This window comes from Tenrec ecaudatus, chromosome 7, assembly GCF_050624435.1.
Source record: "Tenrec ecaudatus isolate mTenEca1 chromosome 7, mTenEca1.hap1, whole genome shotgun sequence".
NCBI classification, from domain to species: Eukaryota; Metazoa; Chordata; class Mammalia; order Afrosoricida; family Tenrecidae; genus Tenrec; species Tenrec ecaudatus.
In genome coordinates this window covers 38,223,593-38,240,622 of record NC_134536.1, presented here as the reverse complement: position 1 = coordinate 38,240,622, position 17,030 = coordinate 38,223,593, and positions in this window count along the sequence as shown.

The following is a 17,030-nucleotide window of genomic DNA, read 5'->3' as shown; positions in this document are numbered from 1 at the left end:
TGAAAGGCAGAGTAAATGGTAGAGACCTAGAGATACTGGAGATAAAAAACACGTCCCGGCGAAGAAAGACAGAATGGCCACATAAGCCCCACAACGACGGAATAGACTCTTGAGCTTTGGGAGTGAGACAAGAACACACAACATGAAGTCTGGGTGGTGAGGTGCCTACAAGGAGGAAGGTAGATGACAGGAGACCAGCCAATAGCAGAAGACCTATGGCGGAGGTCTGTCCCTGGTCAACTATAAGGACCTGCGTTAGTTTTGCTATGCCTTTTAGACTAGCTAAGTGCCCTTTGGATTTCTTTTGCGATCTAGCTCCCTTCAATAACCTTACTCTTTCTATACATATCACACGTTTTCTCTGACCTTTGTTTGAATTTTGCCTCTTGTCTGAAATCTTTCTTGTGATTGGGGCAAGAATCAAAGAGTGCGGAGACTTGAACGTCAGAGTCTCCTTCCCGTACCACGATCACCACTACAGGCCATTTCAGAAAATTTTCTTCTTTCTCAGAATCATCGCTTTTACCCCCACATTATGCCTCAATCCCCCCCACGGCCCCCCCCCGCCATGACCCCAGGTAATTATTCATCCAGCTACTGTCTCTATAGAGTTACCTGGATTTCACACACAGAAAGTCATATTTAGCAAAATCAAGATAAAATAAAAACAACAAAACAAAATACAGAAAAACTTCAGTTAAAAGAAAGCAGAAAATACTAAAAACAGAAATAACTTTAAAATGGATCAAAGGACTAGTTTATAACATCATTAATGTTAGAGAAAAAGAAAGCTCTTAAAATTCAAAGCCTTCAAACATTTTTTATATCTATCTTGTAATAACCTTTTAGCATTAGGAATAATGAACAAAATAAAAAGTGATCACACTATTTAGTGGACTTGAATATAGATACATCTTTTCTTTAAAAAAGGTGACTGTCAATTACAACAAAGATATGTAAACTCAATGTAACATAGGCAAATAACTTAACGATATCTTGATCTCAAAGTGGTGTTTTATATATACATAAAACACCATATATACTTACACACACATATAAGAGGGGTACACCCCCCAAATTTAAAAAAGCAACAACAGGCAGAAGCTCCTCTAGGCAGATCTTTAGTACTATGACTTTTTCCCACTAGGTGAGCATCGAGCAACTCACTCCGAGTCTGTGCACTCAGGGCGTTGCTTGGGAAGGTTCTCTCTGGTCACAGCGAAGTTTTCCTTGTTATTGAGGGAAACCAGGATGATCATCCGTGCCTTCCTCAGAATCCCTGCCTTGTTCAGAATTTTTCTTAAAGGCCATTTTGCTCGACCTTTGTTTTTTGTGATGGCCAATTTAAGAGAACAGCGCGGGGCAGTGAAATTTTGTTTCTGACTTGGGACAAATTCCACAGAAAGTGTTATGATGTTGAACACAGCTTATAAGCGAAAATCTCAAGTGTATGAGTGGTTTTCTACTTTCAAAAAAGGTGACATGTTGGCTGATAACATACCTCATTCTGGGTGTCCATTAGCTTCCCAAATGGACGAAAATGTCAACTCCTAGTACATTCAAAGTTTGTTCCAGCAGATCAGACTGTTAATCAAGTCCCTGACTAACACACAGTAACTTGTTTTCAAGGTCAAGACAGAGAATGCTAGGGAAATCCAGTCTCACAGACAATGAAAATAGTTCTATCCTAATCAGACCTAACAAATGTCAGGAGAAGATTTCAAATAGTAGGCAATATATAGTCCCCAAGGTAAAAATAAGAGAAGAAAATTTTCTACTGACAGTTCTTTCACCCCTGGGATCTAGCCAGGTTTTTATAGGGGAGGCAGAGAAGATGCAGAAGGGCAAGGGATTTTGGCAGCTGCTCATCTTTGCCTGAGTAATGCTCTGATTCATGGTGAAGAACGGTGCCTTTTAAGTCTAGCACCCTCTCATTCTTTAGCCAAAATGGCGGGTCTTCGTATCTCCTCATTAATACATTAGCCAGGTGATGTTACAAAAGAAAAACTTTTTTTTTTTTTTTGCTTCAAACTGTCTAGGGACAAGCCAGGGTCTTCCCCAATACTTCAGCACCCTTGCTTTATCGAACATAATATATGAAAGTGGGTTAAGTCCATGGTCATTGGCATCCTGTGGTCAAGGCCCCTTGTACACAATGGATCTATTTCAGAGCAACCCCCTTTCAGAGATGTATGACTCTCCCAGGAAGGATCATTCCTGGGTGGAAAATATTGAGTGTGAATCAAAACAATTGTAGAATTATTGGATATTTGTTGAAAGAATGTATTTTTAAAGCAACTTTGTGGGAAGAGAATGCACATACCCTAAGGAATGGATTTCTTTTTGATTAAAAAAGGGGATGCTTTTCTGAAAATATCTAGATATTAAAAATAATTTCTGTCTAGAATTCTAAATATCATTGCTATACAGTTTGACCAGAAGCATCGTCAACTTTAATTCAGGATGAGAAAAGGATTTTATCAGAAACAATATTGCTCAGAAATAGGAGAACTCAAAAAAATAGAAGCACTATTACATGTGACTTCCAATACACCTTGTAAATACATCTTGATATATTTACATATATAAATAAAGTATATATATAGAGATACACGTTTTGTAATTGTCCCCAGTGGGTAGATTTTTGTAGTCTTGAGCTACTTTCCCTCTGCTGTTATACGTGAGGAACAGAGTGGCCAAGACCGTTAGTATTATTGTGTTGTTAGCTGCTATTGAGGTGGCTCCTTACTCTTGGTGAGCCCACGCACAGAGATGAAAGGCTGCCCAGACTTGCACCAATGCTTAATCAATTGTGGATCAGATCATTGTGATCCACAGAGTTTTCCTTGGGAATTCTACCATTAAACTCTCATTGTCCACACAATCATAAGAATTAAAACAAAAGAAAACAAAAACAATTGCTTTGTCATCACCTTGATCCCATCTCGTGGAGAGACATATGTTACAGGTTAGAATGGAACCACATAGGTTTGTCTTCCGGATGGTCTCTACGGAAGCAGACCCCAAGGCCTTTCTTTTGCAGTGTCCCTGAGTGTGTTTGAATCATCAACCTTTCAGTTAGTGACCTTCTGTCCATCCTACTTAGTTCTTTCTGATGAAGATCTTTCTGGATTTCCCATCCCGAGGAAAAGAGGAGGTAACTAAATCACAGAAGAGCACTGCTCAGACTTTAACAGGGCCCAAGATCTAACTTCCAGAGTCTCTTGAGTCAGCCTATTTTCCATGATTTTTTCCTCAACACATAATTGTGAACTCCTTAGTTGAAATTGGACTCAGAGATGGAAAGAGTGAAATAATGTGTGTGCCTCTTTACACAAGGTTTTGAGGACAATTGGCAAATCTACAGAGTCTGCATGAGCCAAGATTTCCCAAGGCTTTCCTGACCCACATCCAGCTCTCTGTAGAGAAATCTCAACCATCAGGGAAATCCATCAGGCAGTAAACCAAATTTAAACAATCAAAAGACAGTTCTAGTGGTGCCAGTTTCCTTGTTGCTTTTTAAGATTTGAGCGTGTTTTATTGGCATTCTCCGTGCCTACCACTGCAAAGATGACCGATGACGTGGGCTTTTGGGAGCTGCCCACGGCAACACAGTGTAACACTTGGGTATCTTGGGAAAATCACTTGAACTCTCAGCATCAATTTTTTCATCGATAAAATTATATAACAAAAAATAATAAAAATTTAAAAAATTTTTTAAAAATTATATAACAAAGGATCATCTTGAAGATTTGTTATGAGTTAATACATGTGAAGATTCAGTGCAGAGTTAGCACAATATCTGCCACAGAATAATGTTTAAATGTTTGTTTTGAACCCAGAGAGGTTGTATGAAGCTTCATAGGAGTTCAAAAAGAGTAAGCGTATGGAGCAAATTCAGGGAACCTTCATTTCTATTTTCTGCTGAATGCTCCCTGTCTTTGGATTCAATCTATATGACCTTGAACTGTTCTTGAAAGACTTCTCAGTTTTAAAAGTGAGGAGATCTGTATTTAAAATACTAATTGAAAGGTTTAGGGTTCAACTCACTGGCGGTTCTGTAGGAGAAACATGAGACAGTCTGCTTCTGTAAAGATTTATTGGCTTAGAAACCCTGTAGTGTAGCTGCATTCTGTCTTATAGGGCTGTGTCCTGAGTCAGAACTCATTGGATGGCAGTAGTGAGTTTGGGTTTGGACTTAATTGGGTGGCACACATTATTTGTGCTTAGTGGTTACCTACAAGGTTGGTGTCACAGAATAAAGACCTGGTGATCTGCTTTCATATGGATTATAGCCAAGAAACTTTAATACCGCAGTTCTACAGGGGTCAGCATGAGTCAAAACTAACTCAACTGCTAGGGGTTTGCCTTGCCAATGGCTTTTATTTGGAGTGTCTGGGTGACACAGGTTAATCGCTCAGCTACAAATATTTAAAGAATTGGCCGTTCAAATCCATCCAGTGGTTCCTCACAAGAAAGATCTAATAATCTACTTCTGAAAAATCATAGCCACTTAAACTCCTATGAAACGGAGTTCTACTCTGAATCACAAGGACTACCATCAATCAGAATGGATTTCACTTTAATGTGGAGACAGATCATACCTCTATCAAGATCTTCTGGGGAACCACCTCACTGACCCTAAATAGTGCTTTCTCAACACAGTGACCTGAGGAGGGAGCTCCTGGACTGGACTAGGGATCCTGCAGTTGAGGAAGTTATGGGCTGGTAGAGTATGCTTGTGACAGGCTTAAAAGAAACGGGGGACCAGAGAGGGTACTGGGGATGTAACTCAAATTTTTAGGATATGATACTTAATCTTATTCCAAGGGCGTGTGTATTCTCAGGGCATTTCTGTATGTGGTTTCTGTCACACCTTTCTCCCAGTGTGTCCACGCAAGGCTTTTCTGATGCTCTGTGTCTGTCCTTATCACCTCTTTTCCTTTATTCTTTTATGTCTCTCAAAAGTATTTGAATTAAGCCAATAGAGCTATTAAGTTATTTCCAGCTACGGGTTGTCCATTGCTGTGGAGTCAATTCTAACTCCTCTCTAAGGTTTTCAAGATCTCAATTTTTCAGAAACTGATGGCCAGGCCTGTCTTTTAAGGCCCCTCCAGGTGAACTTGAACTGCCAGTATTTCAGCTTATCATTGAACACTCAGCCATTTATACAGCCTGAGGACTTATAAAGTAGCTAAGCCTAAGGACTCACGGTAGCAGAATACTGGGATCTGGAGGCCTTTGCTTCTGAAATCAGGATTTCTATCCCTACGAGCACAAATAAGACAAAGGCAGCCTTGGCTCGGGGAGCCTGGCATGCTCACAGATGCATTTCCTAAGGCTGGGGCTGCTCCAGGGGCCCTGGAGACTGATATTGCTACAGGCCCCAAACCAAACTCCTTGTCATTGAGTCACTTTGGACCCAAAGCTATCCTCATAGGTTTCCAAGACTTTAAATCGGTATGGGAACAGAGAGCCTTATCTTCCACAGAGCAGGTGGCAGTACCAAACTGCCAGTGTTTACCCACTGTGCCACCGGGGCTCCTTCCTGAAGCGAGACAGCCATCTAGTCGATGTTGAATCATAGTGACCTAACAGGACAGGGTAGAACTGCCCCTGTGGGTCCTGAGACTGTAATTATTTGAGAGAGTAGAAGGTTCCAGCTGGTGGTTTCATACTGCTGACCTTGAGGTTTACAGCCCTATGCATAGCCACAAGGATGCCTTTCCTGCAGTGGGTACCTTATTTATGTATTTTTAACAGTTTTCACACACTCAGTTCCACTGAGTCCACTCAACCCATGGTGACCCTATAGGACAGAATAGAATTGCCCTTGTGGGTTTCCAAGACTGTAAATGTTTATGGAAGTAGAAAGTCTTACCTTTTTCCCAATGCAGCAGCTAGTGGTTTTGAACTGCTGACCTTGGGGTTAGTAGGTTAGCAGCCCAACGTGGAACCACTTGACACATAGTTCCCATATCATACAACTCAATGGTTTTCAGTGCAATCATCACCACGATCAATGTTAGAAACTTTTCTTCTTTCTTGTACTCATTATTATTAGCTTCTCATTTCTTCTCAACTTACCCTGCCATAACCTTACAAAACTAGTAATCCAGTTAATGTTTCTATAGATTTACCGATCCTGGATTTCAAATACAGGAAAATGAACAAAAGCAAAATAGCCAACAATGGTAACAAAACAGAGGAAACTCCTCAATTGAAAAGAAAGCAGAAAACATGAAACACTAGAACACATTTAAAATGGGTCCAATAAAAGGAAGAACAACTGAGAAGGCATTAAACTTTAACCCAATTCTATCGACATTTCCACTTTCCAATGGACTCTCGTCGTAAAGTTATTTTCATCCCTGATCAGTAGTCAGAGGGGATTCACCAGATTGAGTCAGCCTGAAAATAGATTTGGGCTTTCACTGTATTCTATATTCTGCTGAAAACTGATCAAAGAAGGTAAAGACCATAAAACCTGTAGGCGTCAATCCTTTGCAATAACCATTGGTCAAGAAGAAACTCAAATATTCACTGGATCTTAGGTATAGAAAATGGCCAACTCATCATTCTTTTCCTCAATTACAATATATTGTTCTGAGTAGAACAGTTTCATTTCCCCATTGATTCTTCATCAATAGCACAACATGTGTGCATTAATATTTCCTGTGATTTTCTGAAATAGATTAGTATATTCTTGTTCGTAGAACTTTATTCTCTGATTTAGAGACTAAGATGCAGATAATCATGAAAAATAGTTTTGGTTGTAACGGTTTCGATGTTATTTCTGATGACAACTTAGCAAAAGGTTTAAACAAACCCATACTGATAAATGTGAGCCAAGTTTACTCTCTCCCTTCTCTTTCCCTTGTCTTCTCTGTCAGGATACTACTGTGGGAGAAATTCCCTCTGTGCTGTCAGTCTCCCTTGGCTCTTTCTTGAGACAATTTTTAAAGCCAGGCCAGTGGAGGATGAGAGCAAACACAGGGCATCTGTGCCCTGGCCCGTGGAGCTGATGGGCTGGGCTTCTTTCTTTTGCATCCTGGGAAGCTGGTTAAATTTCTCAACATTTCAAAATTCATGCCCCTCCTAGGAGACACAACTCAACAATAAATAAGTTAACATTTCACAATAATCCTTTTGTTTTTGTTTCCTAAAGGGTTGCCATGAGCCGCATTGACTCAACGGCAGTGAGTTGTTGAGTTGTACCAGAACAGTAGATGTTTTCATAAAAATTGACATACCTCCCTAAAAATTTTAATGTGTCTTATAGACATATCACTGATCTGAAGTGTAAGTGATCTCCACAGGGGTCCTGGTCACCCTAGGGCTTGCAGATTAGGTGCAATCCATTTCACTCTGTGGCTGTGGGTTCACCGTTATTAATAATCCTGGCATTTGGTGTCTAATAGGAGAGTATGGAATGCCACCCAAGAAAATGCATTTGGCAGCCATACTGGTAATTTAATTAAGAGAAACAGCCAACTGGAATAATTTAATTTGATAAGTGTATTTCCTGTCTTCCTTTTTTTTTTTGTTTGCCTGCTGCTTATTGAATAAAGCTGATAATCCCCAACTTTCAAACCAGTGCAAAGATTGGTTCTCATAATGATCGAAATCTAGAAATCTAAAATTCTATGAAAACCAAGTAATCATTTATTATGAACTTAAATTATTTCCCATGCTAAGCTTGCTCTATGGGCAGGGGACTTGTTTCAAACCATGTTCCTTTAGACTGGGTAGACCAGAGAAACAAATTCATAGGGACACATATGTATGTAAAAGAGAGTTTTATATAAAGGGAATTGTACATTAAGAAAGCATCCCAACCCAGTCCAAATCAAGTCTATAAGTCTGATATTAGCCCATATGTCTGATACCAATCTAGAGTCAGTTTCAGACACACAAAACACATGCAATGATGCCGAATGCAGGAAGATCACAAGAGAGTCAGTTAAAAGTCTTCTGGATCCAGTAGTGTTATAAGCATCTCAGAGCTGGCAGGGGTCTCTACGTGGCTTCTCCAGGCCCCAGGGTTGCATAGGGTAGATCCAAGTGGCTTTTCCTCAGGGAGTCTGGCAGGAAGTCAGTCTTGTCAATAGAGTGTCTCCAAGAGAGTGAGCAGAGAGAGAAAATGTCTTCCAACTCCAAGAAAGAAATCCCAGTAATCTCCCAAATCCTCAGAAGAAGGCCATGCCCACACAGAGGCCTCATTGGATATGACTCGATTGACAGACTAGACTTCACTCCTTCACTCTTAATCCTCTCAAGCCTCAAATTGACACCAGATTGTGTAACTACCACAGGGTGCTATTCTTCAATGATTTCTTTCTACTCTTAGGCAAAGGGTAAATTAAATCCAGTAAATTTTTGACTTTTTCTTAGTAACGCATCTTTGGAAAGAAGGAAGTAAGAGACTTAAAAGGATCAAGAGATAGCCAGAGTCTTTCTCATGAGTGGATTTTTGAACGATATTTATGGACTAGGTCACGTGTCACCTTGGAATAACAGACCAACTGGGAGTGGGGATAGGCCAACCAGTTACCAACTGCTGTTCAGTGGAGTCTGATTCATCGGACCCAAAGAGTGTCAGAGTGGAACTGGGCTCCACCGGGTCTTCAAAAGCTATCTCCTACAAACCCTTTCTTCCAGTTTTCCCCGTGAGAGAAAGTCGAATGCTCATACTGCCCAGAATCAGCTAGGACGGAGCGGGGAAAGAAACATGCCCAAGCACCAACAAACTTTCAGAAATCGTTTATGGATGAAGACAGCTGTGCTGAAGGCGGGGAAAGCATGTCTATCTGGACGCAACTCATTAAAAACAAGATCACTTTTATTTTATTTAGTTAGTTTTAACATTTTACTAGGGGCTCATACAACTCTTATCACACTCCATATATATACAAACAGCAATTGTATAAAGCGCATCTGTACATCCTTTTCCCTAATCACTTTCAAAGCATTTGCTCTCTACTTAAGCCCTTTGCATCAAGTCCTCTTTTTTCCCCCCTCCCTCCCCACTTCCCCCTCCTTCATGAGTCCTTGATAATTTATAAATCATTATTTTGTCATATCTTGCCCTATCCGGTGTCTCCCTTCACCCCCTTTTCTGTTGTCCGTCCCCCAGGGAGGAGGTCACATGTGGATCCTTGTAACTGGTTCCCCCTTTCCAGCCCACTCACCCTCTACCCTCCCAGTATCGCCCCTCACACCCCTGGTCCTGAAGAACTTTTATTTTTAAACCCTAAATTTACTTTCAAATAAAGGGTCATTTTCTTGTAGCATGTTCTCCATATTTAGAAATTTACTTTGGATCCTTAAATATATCGACAAATTTACACAACTTTAGGATAGAATGTTCTTTGACACGTGAAGAAGCCAGTTTGCCTTCTCTGTGTCTATGTCCTGTAGATAATTTGATGTTTTTTAAGTATTAAAAATATAGATGGTATGAAATAGGTCCAAGAAAGATGGGATATAATCCCTTTTCTACAAAATTCCTAAGCTCAGCACATCCATAAAATACAAAAATTCTTCAAAGGTCACCAGGCACTGGGAGAAGGAGAGTTGGGCAGTACTATTTAAGGGATACTGACCTTCTGTCTAGTGAGATGAAATCATTTGGCAATAGAGAGTGCTGATTGTTACAAATTATGGAAATGCAATTAATATTAATGAACAGTACACTTGAAAATGGATAAAATGTCAAAAAGAAATCCAACAACAATTTAAAAAAACATGCTAAGAAATTAGAAACGAATGTTGGTTTAAAATATAAAATGCTTACTAGTTACATTTATAACAATTTATTTAATTATTGGAACATTGAGCAATAAATCTTAGGAATTTTAGAGAAAACAAATTCCCACCCCAAAGTCAGCACATTTACTTTTCTGGACTAGACAGTTGTCCTCCATTTTCCAATGATTCTATCATAATTACCACAGAATCCTCATCATTAATCCAAATAATTCCTTACAATTTATGAAAGCCTACAGCTCCATACTCTTAAGAGTTCACATACCTCCCTTGGAGATTGACAGGCCAGGCACCATAGTATCTCCACTCTAAATATGTGGAAACAAAAGTAGAAAGGAGTAAGTAAAATGACTTGACTCAGGTCATCCAACTATGAGAGAAACGAGGACGTCAACAAGATGTTGTGACTCAAAGGTCTTTCCCATAATACTGCATTTGGGTTTTTTTGTTTGTTGTTTTTTTTTTTACCATCTTTCTTAATAAGGCATCACAGAAGTCTCCCTTGCCCAGTTTTATTTGCGTGCAGCTCAGTTAGAGTATACCGCTATTGGCCACAACCTATCCATGTGCTTCCCTTCCTTCCCGTCCCCACCCTCACCCACTCTTCAAACACAGATCTTATAATAAAACATCTGCAACCAAAGGAGGAAGCTGTGTAAATAAATATATTTATTTAGGAAGCAGATTTTCCAAACATGTTGGTGTCTGAAAACAACTATTTAAAAAAAATAGATATGTGTGACTTTTCTGGGGTTCTACTTAGGGGACTTAGGGGAACTTTGGCATATCATGGAAATTATATAAGAACAATGAAGAAAATATGGGCAATATGAAAGAAATATATAAGCACCTTGACACAGTAATAACTTTCTCTCCTATTCCTTTTAAGTGTAGAAAATGCTACTTCACACTCTCCCCAAAGATGACCAGAAGAATGAAGTAACTGCTTTCACTAGGACACATGCTCTCGTGAGTGTGTTCTGAGTCCAGGCTAGCTCCCTATCTCAGAAGAATTCTATCCCTATCCTTCAAGGACCACCTGGCTTCTTCTAGAAAACAGAACTTCGAATCTACAAAACAGGTCCACTCTTCTTTACTATGAAAACTCTGGTGGCATAGTGGGTAAGGAGTTATGTCACTAATTGCAAGTTCAAACCCACTAGTCGTTCTCTGAGAAAAAGATGAGTCTTTGCTGCCAGAAAGATTTGCAAGCTCAGAAACCCAGGGGCAGTTCTACTCTGTTCTATAGGGTTGCTATGAGTCAGAATCAACTCGATGACAGTGAGTTTGAAGTAATCCTTTTTGCAAACTGTTACTCCATCTGCTTGGAGACAATGCCAAGGCCATGAAGAAAACCTAAGTTGACCTCAAATAATGTTGTCAGCCAAATAATGAGGGTTAATACAGGTTGTCAGCCAAATAATGAGGGTTAATACAGGTTGTCAGCCAAATAATGAGGGTTAATACAGGTTGTCAGCCAAATAATGAGGGTTAATACAGGTTGTCAGCCAAATAATGAGGGTTAATACAGGTTGTCAGCCAAATAATGAGGGTTAATACAGGTAAGGAAGTGCAAGGTCTGAAAGGGGAGCGAATGAACGGACTTAACACCAAATGAGAGGTGAGGTGTAGACAGCATATACTGGCCAATCTAGGAGAGAATTTATGAGACTGAGTTAGGTAAAGTTTATTGTGCCAACCTGGCTGATAAACACATGTGGGGTTAAGTGAAGGGCCGAGGGATAAATGGCTCAGCGAGCCTCACCTTTCTTATTCTCGGGTTGCTTGCTTTGTGATGGTCAGACCAGGGTGCAGCTGCCTTAGTCAATTCCCTGCTTCAGCTGGCAAGGCTCACTTCCTGCAAGACATCCCTGAGGAGAAGCTACATGGACCTACCCCAATGTAGCCCTGGGTGCTGGAGCAGCCATGTGGAGACCCCTGCCAGCACTGAGATGCATACACACTCACTGATTCGGCTTTCCCCCTGCAGTCGGCATCACTGCACACATTTTGTGAAATGGAGAAGGACTTTGTGCATTGGTGTAACACATATAGGTTAATGTTGGACTTGTGGGCTCGGGCAGCACTGGGTTGGGATGTTTTCTTGATGTGCACTTAACCTTTATATAAAACTCTTTCTTAGACATGAGTTTCTGTGGACTTGTTTCTCTAAAGTACCAAGACTAACACAGAGACTGATTCTTAATCTTTTGCCATGAGGGTGCCTTATGAGTTTCTTAGAGCTACCATAAAATATTATCACAAACTGGATAGCTTAGCATAAATTTCATCTCTCACAGTTGTAGACGCTAGAATTCTGAAATCAAGGTGTTGGTAGAGCAGGTTTCTTCTGGCGTCTGTGGGAGACTCTGCCCCAGGCCTTCTCTTGGTGGTTGCTGACAGTCTTTGGAATTCTTTACATTGTAGCTGCTTTATTCCATTTTCTGTCTTAAGATCCAAATTACCTTCTTCTTATAAGGATGTCAATCAATGCATCAGAGCCCCCTAATCAAGTATAATCTCATTTTAACTTGACTACATCTGTCAAGTCCCTATTTCAACTTAAAATCACATTCGCATCACTGGCATTGCTACTGCTGGGTGTTGTCAAGTTAGTCTCCACTCATGGCAACCTTAAGTTCAACAAAACAGACAACCCTAAACGGCCCAGTCCTGTGACATCGTCCCAATTACTGTATTTGAATCCACTGTTGCAGCCACTGTGGCAATCCATCTCAATGAGGGTCTTCCTCTTTGTTGATGACTCTATTTTAACAAGCCCGGCTCCTCCCACTAACATGTCTAAAGTATCTGATGAAGTCTTGCCATCCTGACAGATTATTTTTTCAGAATGCATGTGGTTGAAGTATGGCGAAAGGATACAATGTTGACAGCAGCCAACAACAATCATATCCCCTCGTTTTGTTCAAATGGATACCTTTAAGTCTATGTGCTTTATACAATTGATGTATGTATATGTATGGATTGCGATAAGAGTTGTATGAGCCCCTAATAAAATGTTAATAAATAAATAAATAATTTTTTTTAAAAAAAGAGTTGCTTAAGTGTTGGGCTGTTTACCTTAAGCTTAGTAGTTTGAAACCACCAGCCGCTCCATGGAAACAAGATGAGAATTTCTACTCCAGTAAAGAGTTACAGTCTTAGAAACTCATGGGATCAGTTCTACTCTGTCCTATCCAATCATTATGAATAGAAATCAAAACGATGGCAGTGAGTTTGAGTTTGGGAGTTTGAATATATTCTTGCAATCACTCCTAAAAGTCTGCCTTTGACTCAATCTGTTGTGTAGCCATGAGGGTTTCATGTAGGTTTTCTAAGACTGTAAATCTTTATAGGAGCAGACAGTCTCATCTTGCTCCCCGAAGAGCAGCTGGTGGGGTTGAACTGCTAACCTTGCAACGAGCAGCCCAGTGTTTATCTCATAATACCACCAGGGCGCTTTCACTATACGTCTCTTTAGAGTATGCTCAATAAATCTTCTATACCACAATTAAATAAATATAGCACAGGCTCCTGAGAGGAACAATCAGTTTGTTTTTGACTACTAACGTTAAGGTTGGTGCTTTGAACACACTTAAGGACAATGCAGAAGGAAGGTTTGATGATATGCCTTTCAAACCCTGATGAATAACTCTACACTGAAACCCAAAAGGTCACAGTGAGTTGGAATGGGCTCAACAGAATGAATTTGATTTGGTTTATATAACATATACTAGTTTATAGCTGTATTTGGCTTGATATAATATAGAGTCATATATAGCCATATGTGCTATATTTAGTTAAAAGAATATGCAGATTTATTAGCTATAAAAACCCCAAACACAGTGCCATCAAGTCAAGCCCTTCTTGACCCCATAAGAAAGAGGAAAGCTCACTTACATAGGGTATCCAAGGCTGTAATTTTTTTTAAAAAGTTCATCTGCTCATCTCATATAATTCAAATGTTCAATCATATTAAAGAGTTGTAAAATCATCACCACAATCAATTGTAGAACATTCTTTATTGTACTCATCATTATTAGCTCCTTATTTCCCCCAGACATCCCCTGCCAGACCCCCCAAGAAACTATTAATTCAGTTACTGTCCCTATAGATTTACCTAGCCTGGATTTCAAGTACAGAAAAACATACCAAAACAAACAAAAAAGCCCAACAAAAATAAGAAAAACCTAAACTGAAAAGAAAATATTAAAAGCTAGAACAAATTTAAAATGAATCCAAAGGATGATCAAATGACCAGGTGCTACGTTATAACTACACCCACAGCAATCCACTTTCCAATGCACTTTGCCTGAGAGCAAGACTATTCACATCTTTGGTCTAGAGTTAGAGGGAATCCGCCGGTGGCTTAATCCATGTATTTCTTCTTCTTCTTTTTAAAAATCATTTTATTGGGGGTTCCTACAATTCTTATCACAATCCATCCATTCATCCATCCATCCATCCATCCATCCATCCATCCATCCATCCATCCATCCATCCATTGTGTCAAGTACATTTGTACATTTGTTGCCATCATCATTCTCAAAACATTTGCTTTCCACTTGAGCCCTTAATTTTAGCTCCTCATTTTCCCCCTCCCTTCCCACTGCCCCTTCCTTCATGAACCCTTGATAATTTATAAATTATTATTATTTCATTATATCTTACACTGCCCAATGTCTCCCTTCACCCACTTTTCTGTTGTCCATCCCCCACAGAGGAGGCTATATGTAGGACTGGAGATGGAAGTAGATTTTTGTCCAGAGAATGGTGGCCTGGGACTAACATGTATTTACTATTTTAATGCCCTCCTTGGCCTTTTTGTGTGTGACATGTATTAATCTGTGTATTGGACAGGGTTCTCTAGAGAGACAAACCAGATTGCAAGTAATTATATATAAATATATTTATAAAGATAGATATATAATTCAAGAAATAAACCATTAAATAATATACAGATAGATAATACAAGAAATTAACAGTTAAATTTTAAAGCAGTGAGACACTAGCAGTCCTTCAAGTTTTGAGAGCTTCCAGGTACCAGTCCCCTTCTGTAGAGAGAGCTGGGCTATTTATACCCAGGCAGCAAACAGCAAGGCAGGTCCCCAACTGTCATCAACTGTCAGTCCCCAGCTTCAGAGATGAACATTCCAATCGTGTGGGCTTAGAGGGACCTCAACTTACAGCGACACAGTCCACAGGCTAGGCATCCCACAGGTAGTATACCCCTTTAAACTGAGGCACAGAACAAGCAAGGCGAGGCTCACCGAGCCTTTTATCCCTCTGCCCTTCAGTTAATCCTACTTGTGTTTATCGGCCAGGCTGGCACAATAAACTATCGCAATCTGGTAGGCATGGTTCTGCCTTTTTAAATTGATGTTAGTGGATGTTATTTAAAGTTTTACCCTTCCACTAACCCCTTTGTTCATGACTTGTGTCCGGTCACTTAAGAGTTTATGCTGTCAGGAGTTCATGCATTGTGATCTGAAGCTGGTAACCAAATAAAACAACAACAACAACAAAACCTCACAGCCATCATGTCAGTTCTCTACGTGGGAGTAGAAAACTAGTCATTGTCCCGAGGCGCGACGGGCAGCTGTGGACTGCTGTCATCGTGTTTAGCATCGCAGTACATAAACACTGTGCCACCACGGCTCCTGGAGCTGGCTTATACTTCAATTCTTTTCTCAACAATGTTTCAAATTCTATACCACTGGCTATATTAATGCCACTATCAATAAAATTACCTTATGCCCCAGGGAAATGATTTGTAATGTTCTCTAACATAAAGTCACAATGATGCCCCTTGGTGCTCGCACATAACTCTAGTCCCAACCTAAGAACAATTAGTTCTTATGACCTGGCCCTGCTTGATACTCGCCCTCATGGAGAGATGATTGAAGGTATGGGTGCTATAGCAAAATGTAGTGAAGAAACCAGATGGTATCTGGCTATCAGAAACAATGGTTTCTGGGCGTATTAAAGGATTGCCTTCAAACAAGTAACCATCTAAAACAGTGGTTCTGAACCTTTAATACAGTTCCTCATGTTGTGGTGACCCCCAAACCATAAAATTATTTTCATTGCTACTTCATAATTGTAATTTTGCTACTGTTATGAATTGGACGACACCTCTGAATGGGTTGCTCGACCCCCGAAAGGGGTTGTGACCCACAGGTGGAGAACTGCTGATCTAAAACCAGGTGGAAGAAGCACACCAGCCTGTGAGATCCAAGGATTGCAATAATAAAACCCAAATCTGAAGGAGGGAGTGGTATCACATCATAAATTGTGACCACTTGGTTTGTGGAAGACAACGAATGTTGGTGGAAGCTCAAAATTGAATTACAGGGTCCCCACATGAATTAAGCCTCCAGGGAACCCCTCTGACCCTACTTGTGGGATATGAGTAGCTTTAATATCAGGCTGAGAGCATGTGAAGTCAATGACGGCAGATATAATTGGGTTAAAATGTAATATAATTTGATCTTCCTTTTGACCCATCATAAAGTTGCTTCAATTGTTAATGTTTTCTGTTTTTGTTTTGATTTTTAATTGAGGCTTTTCTATGTTGAGTCTAGTCAATGTTGTTGGGTTTGTTGGTTTCCTTCCTATTTGTGTTTTGTATGATATTCTGTATAAGAAATCCAGGGTAGGTAAATCTATAGAGACAGTAACTGAATTAATAATTACCTAGGGGCATGACAGGGGAAGATGAGGGGAAATTGGGATTTAACAGCAATGAATACAAGAAAGAAAGAAAAAATGTTCTGAAATTGACTGTGGTGATTATTTCACAACTCTTCTTAATATAATCAAATGATTAAATTCTATGATATATGAAGTATATGCCAATAACAGTATTTTTAAAAATTAATAGTCAAATGGCATCAAACTTACAACTACTGGTCTCTCTCATCCAGAGCAAAGAAGAACAAAAATAGAAAAGAAAAAAAAACCCAATGATGTAAGGGGGAAAAAAAATCCAAAGAGCCAACAGACCACATGAATCCCAGCCTCCATGATTCTGGCCCAGAAGAATTAGATAATGTCTGGCTACCGCTGAAAGAAATCCCAATAAGAGGTTCCAGATAGAATAGGGGAAAATGTAAAACAGATGGTGAAATAGCAAAAAGAGCAGGCTTATGGGTCTGATAGCCATCAGTAGAACCCCCAAGACTTTGACCCTTCCACACCTTTCAGGCCTGGAACTGAGCTCAACTCCACAACACCAGGGAAGAACTTACTCCTTTGAGCAA